This window comes from Schistocerca nitens, chromosome 3 (genome assembly GCF_023898315.1).
Source record: "Schistocerca nitens isolate TAMUIC-IGC-003100 chromosome 3, iqSchNite1.1, whole genome shotgun sequence".
In the NCBI taxonomy this organism is placed as follows: Eukaryota; Metazoa; Arthropoda; class Insecta; order Orthoptera; family Acrididae; genus Schistocerca; species Schistocerca nitens.
This window is the reverse complement of record NC_064616.1, coordinates 256,069,889-256,082,193: the sequence shown is the minus strand read 5'-3', so window position 1 is coordinate 256,082,193 and position 12,305 is coordinate 256,069,889.

Below are 12,305 nucleotides of genomic sequence, written 5' to 3'. Positions count from 1 at the left end.
TATTCCTGTCGGTTAAATTTCGCGTCTGTAGCACGTCATCTTCGTGATGCATCAATTTTAATGGCCAGTAGTGTAAGAGGATAACCGCTGCAAAGCTCACTGCAGAACTGAATGTCGCACTCGTGAGCCCTACCGGCACCAAAAGACCACGAAGAGAACTATATTAGCTGCGTATTTCAGGGCGAGCTGGGATTTGAAAAGCACTCATCGGTGATGCAAATGCCTGTTACGTGGTACCGAAGTGTTCTGCGTAATTGTGCGTGCGTTATGTCGGAGCTAACTGAATTCTAACGTGGACAAATGGTGGACGCTTCCGTAACCTGCGTTACGGAGCAATGGCAGAAAGTCATTTGGTCGAATGTGTCTTGTTGCATACTGTTTCCAACTTCTGGCCGAGTTTACTAATGAGTGAAACATGGCTAGGGTTCGATGATGATTTGGGCGGCCATATCGTTGTATTCCACAGGCCCCATGGTTAGTCTGCAAGGTCGCACTACTGCTAAAGAGTATGTGACCCTTTTGGCTAATCAGGTCCATCCCATGGCACGGTGTTTGTTTCCCAATCGTGATGCTGTTTTCCAAGACGACAGGACCCCTGTTCACACAAAAAAATTGCTTCAAATGGCTCTGAGCACTATGGGACTCAACTGCTGTGGTCATAAGTCCCCTAGAACTTAGAACTACTTAAACCTAACTAACCTAAGGACAGCACACAACACCCAGCCATCACGAGGCAGAGAAAATCCCTGACCTCGCCGGGAATCGAACCCGGGAACCCGGGCGTGGGAAGCGAGAACGTTACCGCACGACCACGAGATGCGGGCCCTGTTCACACAGCTCGCATCGTTCAGGACTGGTTTCTTGAGGACGAGAATGAATTGTCGCTTCTGCCTTGGCCACCATAGTCATCAGATTTCAAAATTATTCAGCATTTATGGTCTACTTTGGAGAGAAAGGTGCATAATCGCTATCCACCTCCAGTATCACTACCTGAACTTACCACTACTTTGCAGGAAGAAGGGTAGGAGAGTGCCTTGAAAGCCACACAGGATCGGTATTCATCCGTTTCGAGATGACTGGAAGCTGTAGTGAATACCAGTGGCTTTCCTGCACCGTATTTGGCATGGTAATGTCTTGAGTTTGTGTTGTTTGCATACTTCTGTCCACCCTGTGCACCCGCACCAGGGACAACTCTACAGGCCACAATATGAACCGGCAACTCACACCTAGCGCCAAAGTAAACTTTTAATTTCAAGAAGTAACTTGAATTCACTCCAAGTTTCTATCTTCACTCATGGAGACGATGTGGTGTTTCGAAAACGGATTAACCTTTCTGAAACACTGACCTCTGACAATAAGGGCAACTCTAAAGTTTAATAATAGTATTTGTCAGTCGGGAAACGGCCTTGCCGCAGTGGATACACCGATTCCCGTGAGATCACCGATGTTAAGCGCTTTCGGGCGTGGCCGGCACTTGGATGGGTGACCATCCAGGCCGCCCTGCGCTGTTGCCATTTTTCGGGGTGCACACAGCTTCGTGATGCCAATTGAGGAGCTACTCGACCGAATAGTAGTGGCTTCGGTTAATAATACAATCATAACGACCGAGAGAGCGGTCTGCTGACCCCACGCCCCTCCTATCCACATCCTCCAATGAGGATGACACGGCGGTCGGATGGTCCCGGTAGACCACTCGTGGCCTGAAGACGGAGTTTGTCAGTTGGGACTGTACGGAATTTCTTCTCATAATTTCCGTCTGGCGTACGGAAAACGCGTCGACTCAGACGCAGATCTTGGTAGATAAACACTTTACACACAATGCTACAATTTTCTCAAGACTACCGAAAAGAAATATCCGCTGGTCAGTCGTATTTGTGTAGATTGGTTCTCTTTTATTCTGTATTGCTGCTTTTCCGTCTATCACGATCCAAAGATCTTTAATGGCTCAAATGGCTCTAAGCACTATGGGATTTAACATCTGAGGTCATCAAAATGGTTCAAATGGCTCTGAGCACTATGGGACTCAACTGCTGTGGTCATTAGTCTCCTAGAACTTAGAACTACTTAAACCTAACTAATCTAAGGACATCACACACATCCATGCCCGAGGCAGGATTTGAACCTGCGACCGTGCAAGCAGCGCGTTTCCGGACTGAAGCGCCTAGAACCGCTCGGCCACGGCGTCCGGCATCTTTAATGTGACGTTAAAATCATCTTGAGACAACAACTGATGTTCGAGTAAAGTAAATTAGCGGTTGACAACCGAGCAAGTCAGATGGTGTTGGCAAAGAGTCACTTAGGCGCTACTCCCTTTGAGGCTTGCTATAGTCCCCTTTTCTGCAATGGATGCGACCTTGAATATCCAGTAGTGTAATCAAATCGCACTTCGTGAGTCAAGGGCGCTTTCTTTACTTCAACTGTTGCCCATGAAGCCAAGTTAATCGTTCTACGATAATTTCGTACGTTTGTGCAACCTTGAAACCAAACAATGGTCACAATATTACCAGTTCAAATCATTACTAAAATACAAGCCTTATCCTGAGAAGAAAGATAGCAAAAATGATAGGAAGGCTGCTATTTCGTACTTAGTGACTCTGTTATTTCCTCTTGGGTTGGCATGATGTATAAAAATTATTGCAAGCTCAGTTGGGGCAGTGGTGTGCCAGGAAAGTGGCTGCGTCGATTACAAATACCATCAGTATTGTGCTGTAACGCAATAAGGAGATGGTTTCTTGTGGAATGAGTTGTGACGAGCTGTGAAACTATGATAGTTCACCACAAAACTGAGAGAAAGCGGCAAACTAAGGGATGACTCCAGACACAGTTACCACCAGAGAAGAAATTAGAAATTACAGCTTTACAAACGGAACAACAGACCTTTTATAGGCTGTGGAAGCAGAGACGGACTACTTCGAGTCGAACATTGGCTTCTAGTATATACTATCAATGTTATCGTCTACTCTGGGAACCTACGTAATATATGTGGTACTGTACATAACAAACTGTCAGGAATGTTCTGCAGGAAAATTTGTTTACTGCATGATAACAACGGCCCACTTGGCACACCAGCTCTGTCGCAATCCATCGGCTGGAAAGTACGGTTCTGATCTTACACAAAGTGACTGTCACTTGTTTCTGTAGTTGAAGGAACACCTGGGTTGCCTGGGTCGAAATACTTCTGCTGACAGCGATGAGATTCATGACGGCAGTTATAAAATGTGTGGGAGGGTGAGAGTAGTAGAACGTCTACAATGTTAGAATAATAAGCTGCTAGCGAGGCTCTCGAAAGTGTTGGCCACCAGTGGTGATAATGTGGAAAAGGACGAAAAGGCATTGCAAGTTATGGAATGTAAGTGTCAACATATTCCGAGAAAACGGTTTATATACTATGGAAACTAGCTGCGTGTTTGCTGTCGTGGGACCTTTAACTGACATGCAAATTAGGTTCAAATGGTTAGAATGGCTCTCAGCACTATGGGAATTAATATCTGAGGTCATCAGTCCCCCAAAACTTAGAATTACTTAAACCTAACTAACTTAAGGGCATCACACACATCCGTGCCCGAGGCAGGATTCGAACCTGCGACCGTAGCGGTCGCACGGTTCCAGACTGTAGCGCCTAGAACCGCTCGACCACTTCGGCCGGCTGCAAATTAGGAGGCAGAATCTCGATGTTATGCAAATCACACCCAAGTGGGTTTATATTGAATCTGCACAAAATATGTAACACAGTCTTATAATGGCCCTAATATAAATCCTGCACTGGTGGTTAGCCTCTCATATAATTTATTCATTAAATTAATTGATCAAAGTTCCCCTCCAAAAATGACGATTGGAAAGGATTCTGGTGTGTGTGACTATTTAACAGATAAAATTCCGTCCTAAAAATTTACAATTACATTTATTTTTTAAAAATGGAACACAAAATTGATAAAGGATTTGTACAAGGAACAGTCACGTATACAGTCTTCTCTTGATAGAGGCGTTGGCAAGAACCTGGTACAAACGACGCTGCATGGAACATAGTGTGCTTCTCCACTACGGGAAGGGAGAGCAATGAGAACAGATGCAACGTATAATAACTATAAAGAAATGGGTAATCGGATGCAGTACCATGATATCACATAAAGAGCAAAGGCGTGCTACAGATGCCACCGCTGAAAAACCTCGCTTCGGATTTTGGACAGCTGAAAAATCAACTGAAACCCTATTGGTCAGAGCTTCGTGTGTACCGACAGTAAGGCGCTATGTGGCGTGCTGATGATAGTTGCTACTCGTGGCCGGCCGCTGCATGGAGATGGGCTCCGCCTTGAAGACCGACCGAAGCGCAAGAGCGAGAAAACTGTCAGGATGGCCAGACAAGTGAAACTGTGAATGAAATTACTCTGCGGTAAGTGCAGCAAAGTATGCGACCGACTGCTGTGGCGTCTAGGGACCAACTACCTCAAAATCCTCTTCCGCCCACACAGCGATGGCTCCGTTGTGCCAGAACTCGGCCAGTTGTCGCCTATAAACAGAGCTTTCGCCAATTATGACCTTACAACAAATTCATCTAGACGCCCACTACCGTACTCCATCAACCCAGGCATCAGTACCATTCTTTCCCGCCAATTGCCGACGGTGACTGCAAACATGTGCTGACGTAACAGTCGAGTAGCCTATCACAGCTTCCACCAGGACTTTGTGGGGGAAGTTTTCTGGTGACGTGCGCCAACGGAATATGATAATTGGGGTGCGATGAGTGACGTCGTTCTGTCGGCTGTCCAGTGGAGCTCGGCGACCATTTCTCCAAAACATCCCAAACAATAGCACAGCCATGGCAACGAGCTGGCGTATTTCTGCCAAAATCATGAGGCTTTAGAGAGAAAACTGCCCCCAGTCATTACAAAAATAGCGAGCGTACGTCGCTATGGTCCCCGAAACCTGACATCAAAAAAGAAAGTCGCCAACCATGGGTCGGGACTCCATCCGCAATTCCCAGTGATCGGATGTCCCCCTACGTCCTACTATTGTGAGTGGTTGGCCTTCTCACAGTCCAAATGCTCCCACTCGCCTCCTACGTGAAATGAACAAAATTACGATAGGTATGCATCCTCCTCCCGATCATGTACATGCCAATACATAGCATCCGATTTCTTACTTTGAATGACAGTGTAACACGGTAGCGAAATGACACTGACTTGCATGTATGCAAACTCAAATTTTTAGAAATACAAGGTAGGCTGGTTTGATGGCCCTTAATAAGTTTATGAAGAGACCAGAGGGCCTACCGTCTTGCAACTAAGTTTTTCCCAGTAGCCATCTCGTGTGTGTTTCAAATGGATAAACTGAAACATTGTTCCATAAAAAAATCATAGTGGCGGTCGGTTTATCCCCAAAGGATATTCATCCAAAGTTACTAAAGGCTATTAAGAATTCTACTCCTCCAGTTTCAACAATTAAGACATCTGCTTATGAATTTAGACGTGGCTGTACTTCATCTGAAGGTGATACCCGTGCAGACCCTATTTCCCAGAGTTGACGTATTCTTGTTCCTATATATTACCACATAATTTGTGCTGGAGAACGTACGGAGTCAAATGAAGAGTTTATGGCAGCAGTAGATGAATATTTTGCACGCCTTCCAGAATTGCTGTTACGAGACAGTATCCACTTATTGAAAAGCGGTGAGTTAAGTACTGCCAGGCTAGAATATATCACCTTACCCTCAGCCGGCCGAAGTGGCCGTGCGGTTAAAGGCGCTGCAGTCTGGAACCGCAAGACCGCTACGGTCGCAGGTTCGAATCCTGCCTCGGGCATGGTTGTTTGTGATGTCCTTAGGTTAGTTAGGTTTAACTAGTTCTAAGTTCTAGGGGACTAATGACCTCAGAAGTTGAGTCCCATAGTGCTCAGAGCCATTTTGAGCCTTACCCTCATAGGAAAATTTTCATATAAAACATGCATCAATTAGATACGACAATATGATCGTACGACAATATGATCGTACAAAACATTTTTTGCGCTTGGCGTAGTCTTTTGATCACCGGCAACTTAATAACCTTCATAAACCCCAAATCCTACTCATGTCTGCAACCAACTACCTATGCTATAGATGACAGCTTTTCACTTTTAGTTGTAACAGATATATTGCGCTATTGCAGTTTCGGATTTTGTGCCGTTTTCAAGCATCTACATAGACATAATACAGTATAACGTGCTAAGAACAAGAATATATACAGGATTATTTTTTCCACCGTGTACAAACTCTAGGGATTGATCGGTGAGAGGATACGGAACAAAAAAGGTCTATTGAACTTTTATGTCCGGAAATGTATGGTTTCCATGCTAGAGACCATTTATTCAGTCATACATTGTTATAGAGACTGCGGTCTAATACGCGCTGTTTCATGCAGCCACAGTTTTTTTTTTACTTTATTGTTATTTTAAAACCTGTACAAATCAGGTAGGCTGGCAGTGGCACACTACGCCGCTCTTCAGCCATAGCGTTTACAACAGTATAAGAACGGAGAATGATAATGAACAAAGTGACGGGCAAAAGAGAGAGGTCACAGAGACACAAAAAACACGGAGTCGTTCACACGTGACGATAACAACACTGAAAACACGTTGGCACGGCGCACAGAACACTGATGAATCCGACGGCACAAGTGAACGTAGTAGTGGGACGGCGGACACCAAAAACACTAAACGACGTCACACACACGAGACACAGAAGGCGATGATCTCCGGCGCGCGAATGTTCACTATGCGTGTGCGAGTCCGGGGACCTGCCAAGAGAGGAGGAGGAGGAAGGGGAGTGGGAGAGCGAGAGGGGAGAGCAGAGATGCCACAGGCAGGGGAGATAGGGGGGAGGGAGGAAGGGGGAGAGAAAGCCTGGGGGAAGTGGGGGAGGGAGGGGACGGGGAAAAGGAAAAAGAAGGGAAGAGAAGAGAAGGGAGGGAGGGTGCCGAAAGGAAAGGACACCGGAAGTGGGGGGCGGGGCAGGGTCAAAGTTGATAGGAGGGGTAGACGGAGGGGACGAGGACATTATCAGGGAGAGGGAGCTGGCGGAAGCCACCTTGGTAGAGGGTAAGGAGGGTGGAGAGATGGAGACCGGGCGGGACGGGGGAATACAGGCGCGGCAGCGGGCGGGGGTGGGAGAGGATCGGGGATACGAGCGGGTGAGGAGGATCAAGTTTACGGGAGGTGTACAGGATGCAGCCACAGTTACAGCATGTGTTGAAAATGGTTTCCACGTGCCTAAACGCATGCGAGAACTCGCTGTAGCATGTTCTGTCTCATACCTCCACTTCAGCCAGGGACCGACAATTATCGATCTGACGCTATTCGGCAGTAATGATCTGTTCTTATTCTGTTTGCCAGCAGTATTCTCGGACCAATCAGTTACCACAAAGTCGTTGGCAAGTGTATATTGTCCAACTGCGCATCTGAAGACTATATGACTACACTAGCATATATAGGTTTTTACAGGAAATAAAAACGCAGACTTCATACTCATACTTCAATTATCTTTACACATAGCCAAATATATATACGCACTTAAATGACAATGCAGTTCTGTGCTTACACTGAGTGTTTTAAACTCATACACAGTTCAGTCTGTTGATGTACAACACACATCAAAATAATGAGCTACATTTTCGCCTGTAGAATGCGGAGTTTGCACATCACACTTTTAGCAAATTGTTCCACAATGTTTCGTAGAAGCTATAAACGTAAGGCTGCCAGTTCAGTCTCTCATCGAGTGCTTGCTGTATGGCATAATTACTGTACATTAAATTATTGAAGGACAACATCTTTAAATGAATGAATTCTGTTTCAATAAAAAGTTTAATTGTTTATAGGAAGTCGCCTGCACTGACCTCATGATCGGATGATAACGCTGTGAGTGTTTAGGTATTTTGAGAATATATATATACATAAAACTGGGTAACTGCATTTACATTTACATGGATACTCTGTAAATCACATTTAAGTGCCTGGCAGAGAGTTCGTCGAACCACCTTCACAATTCTCTATTATTCCAGTCTCGTATAGCGCGCGGAAAGAATGAACACCTATATCTTTCCGTACGAGCTCTGATTTCCATTATTTTATCTTGGTGATCGTTCCTCCCTATGTAGGTCTGTGCAAACAAAATATTTTCGCATTCGTAAGAGAAAGTTGGTGATTGGAATCTCGTGAGAAGATTCCGTCGCAACGAAAAACGCCTTTCTTTTAATGATGTCCAGCCCAAATCCTGTATCATTTCTGTGACACTCTCTCCCATATTTCGCGATAATACAAAACGTGCAGCCTTTCTTTGAACTTTTTCGATGTACTCCGTCAGTCCTATCTGGTAAGGATCCCACACCGCGCAGCAGTATTTTAAAAGAGGACGGACAAGCGTTGTGGAGGCAGTCTCCTTAGTACACCTGTTACATTTTCTAAGTGTCCTCCCAATAAAACGCAGTCTTTGGTTAGCCTTCCCCACAACATTTTCTAAGTGTTCCTTCCAATTTAAGTTGTTCGTAATTGTAATACCTAGGTATTTATCTGAATTTACAGCTTTTAGATTAGACTGATTTATCGTGTAACCGAAGTTTAACGAACTCCTTTTAGCACTCATGTGGATGACCTCACACTTTTCGTTATTTAGGGTCAACTGCCACTTTTCGCACCACTTAGATATCTTTTATAAATCGTTTTGCAGTTTGTTTTGGTCTTTTGATGACTTTATTAGGTGATAAACGACAGCGTCATCTGCAAACAGCCGAAGACGGCTGCTCAGATTGTCTCCAAAATCGTTAATATAAATAAGGAACAGCAAAGGGCCTATAACACTACCTTGGGGAACGCCAGAAATCACCTCTGTTTTACTCGATGACTTTCCGTCAATTACTACGAACTACGAACTGTGATGTCTCTGACAGGAAATCACAAATCCAGTCACATAACTAAGACGATATTGCATAAGCACGCAATTTCACTACGAGCCGCTTGTGTAATACAGTGTCAAAAACCTTCAGGAATTCCAGAAATAGAGAATCGATCTGAAATCCCTTGTCATTAGTACTCAACACTTCATGTGAATAAAGAAATAGTTGTGTTTCACTGGAACGATGTTTTCTAAACTCATGTTGACTGTGTGTCAATAGACCGCTTTCTTCGAGGTAATTCATAATGTTCGAACACAATGTATGTTCTAAAATCCTGCTGCATATCGACGTTAACGATATCGGCCTGTAATTTAGTGAATTACTCCTTCTAACTTTCTTGAATATTGGTGTTACCTGTGCAACTTTCCAGTCTTTGGATACGGATCTTTCGTCGAGCGAACGGTTGTATATGATTTTTTAGTATGGAGCTAATGCATCAGCATACTCCGAAAGGAACCTAATTGGTATACAGTCTGGACCAGAAGACTTGCTTTTATTAAGTGATTTAGCCGGCCAGAGTGGCCGAGCGGTTCTTGGCGCTACAATCTGGAACCGCGCGACCGCTACGGTCTCAGGTTCGAATCCTGCCTCGGGCATGGATGTGTGTGATGTCCGTAGGTTAGTTAGGTTTAAGTAGTTCTTAGTTCTAGGGGGCTGATCACCTCAGAAGTTAAGTCCCATAGTGCTCAGAGCCATTTGAGCCATTTTAAGTGATTTAAGTTGCTTCACTACTCCGAGGATATTTACTTCTACGTTACTCATGTTGGCAGCTGTTCTCGATTCGAATTATGGAATATTTACTTCGTCTTCTTTTGTGAAGGCATTTCGGAAGGCTGTGTTTAGTAACTCTGCTTTGGCAGCACTGTCCTCGATAGTATCCCCATTGCTATCGTGCAGAGAAGGCATTGACTGTTTCTTGCCGCTAACGCACTTCACTTACGACCTGAATCTCTTTGGATTTTCTGCTAGGTTTCGAGACAAAGTTTCGTTGTGGAAACTGTTATAGGTATCTCGCATTGAAGTCCGCGCTAAATTTCGAGTTTCTGTAAAAGATCGCCAATCTTGGGGATTTTGCGTCCGTTTAAATTTGGCATGTGTGTTTCGTTGTTTCTTCAACAGTGTTCTAACCCGTTTTGTATACCAAGGAGGGTCAGCTCCGTCGTTTGTTAATTTATTTGGTATAAATCTCTCCATTGCTGCCGATACTATTTCTTTGAATTTAAGCCACATCTGATCTGCACTTATATTATTAATTTGGAATGAGTGGAGATTATCACTCGGGAAGGCGTCAAGTGAATTTTTATCTGCTTTTTTGAATAGGTATATTTTTCGCTTATTTTTCGAGGATTTGGGGATTACAGTATTCAATCTCGCTACGAAAACCCTGTGTTCACTAATCCCTGCATCGGATTTGATGCTCGTTATTAACTCAGGATTATTTGTTGCTAAGAGGTCAAGTGTGTTTTCACAACTACACCATTATACACTGATCATCCAGAACATTACGACCACCTACCTACTAACTCAAAGGTTTCAGTGACACTATTGATTTGTATTCAGAGTAAATATTAAACTGAAGGCTAATTCTAAACGTTAGAAAAAGCAAAGTATGCAACAGGCTGCACAACGTAAGTCAGTGTCTGAGTCTGTGGGGTGAGAGCTGACAAATGCAGCAATCTCTAGTAGCACTGTAAAGTATGAAGTTTGAGAGCCTCACTCCAAGTGAGTAAAACAGACTTGGCGGAACTTAGCGAGGCTGGTAATGAGCGATACAGAGTTGGAATGCTAATAGTCTGAATGAATACTCCTCTGAATACCAAAAAACATGGGTTTTTAGAGGATTGTGCAGCGCACTGTTTCTCCTTACCTACAGTGGGCACGCCAGTCCACCGGCACATTACAGGGATCGGCCAATCTGACACTGGGCTCTGCATCTCCCTGATGCCTCTGGTCAACCACATTCAGGTCCTTTCTCTCCTCCTACTCTGTAGGTGGGGATGTTTCTGGCCTCTGCATTAATCATTTCATTTCATTTCCGTGTCCTGTTAGCATTTCCAGAAGGTAGCAACTCCTATGGCTTTGTTGGTTCCCTCGATCAGGTCCTGTGTTGTGCAGGGTTGTTCAAGTTGAGAACATATTAGCAGGTGGGCCGCGTATTGTGTTGTTCCGCACTCACAGGATGTATCTCCATCAGCTAGAAGAATGCCCCATTTTCGCATGTTGGTCTTGCATAGAGGGACGCCCACCCTCAGACGATTGAGCGATCTCCAAATAGGGTAGGGCAAGTCGTTTCCTGGAGCTAGCTCTTCCTTTACAGGGCTATCAGGTGGTAGCTTGCTCTTCCACCTGGTGATGAGGTTAGACTCTGGTGTTCCCTCTAGTGACTGAGTCCTGGCGATGAAGCTCTTTCTCGACTTCAGTCGACGGACTACAGCCTGATGATCATGCAGTGGATATCGGGGATCATAAGTTTGCTTAGCCCTCTCTACATCAGCATTAAGAAAATCCAAGTTTGGCAGCATCAGTGTCTAGCTGAAAGCTAAATGTCGCTGCCCTTCTTATTATGGCTAGAAACAACAGTGTTCTACGTCACTTGGTCCTGCCCTAAGGCAGAAGTTTTACCAATTTTCCATCTCACTCAAACGTGTGTAAACGCACTAACATTGTCATTCTCAGGAGCAAGTATCAAGCTTGCTGTCTATGCTAAGACTTGCATATTTGTGACCATGTTCTACTATGAAGCCTTACAGCAGCCTCTAGGCAGTAGAAGGAGTTACAGTTAATTCTCTGAAGTGAAAATTCCTAGGGAGATGCCCACAGCGTTTGCATTTCACAGGGCTCTTCTGTTACTGTTTACCCTTTGTGATTTAAATACTGATACATTTGCCTGCTCTCTTCATTGTGTCTATAATTTCCTATCTTGGAGTGCCTCCGCTGGCATCCAACAGCCTTAAGGTTAACAATGTATTAACAATGTAGAAGTCAATACATCGTCAGTATGTGACACTGGATAACTTTATAAAAAAGTGTGTGGCCAGTGTGTTGCAGTTAGCTGTGGGGGACTTGCTGTTTGAAACTTTGGTTTGCATCTACTTAACAACTCTATACCGTACCTACTATTTGAATCTATGGAATGTACATACAATGACTAATACTCTGCCAACAGCGTCACACCGGAAACACATCTCTATGGACTTGTAAGTGGGGAATGGTCTAATAGGAAGGCTGTATATCATTATCATCTTCAAGTTTCTTATTCCCTGACTGAGTTCCATCAGTTTTGAATCACAGTATTCTTTAGTTACCACATCAGAAGTCTGTGACCTTCATTTACTATTATTTGACGTCTTGTGTTGACTTCTGCCAAACCTATCCATAGGGTATGTG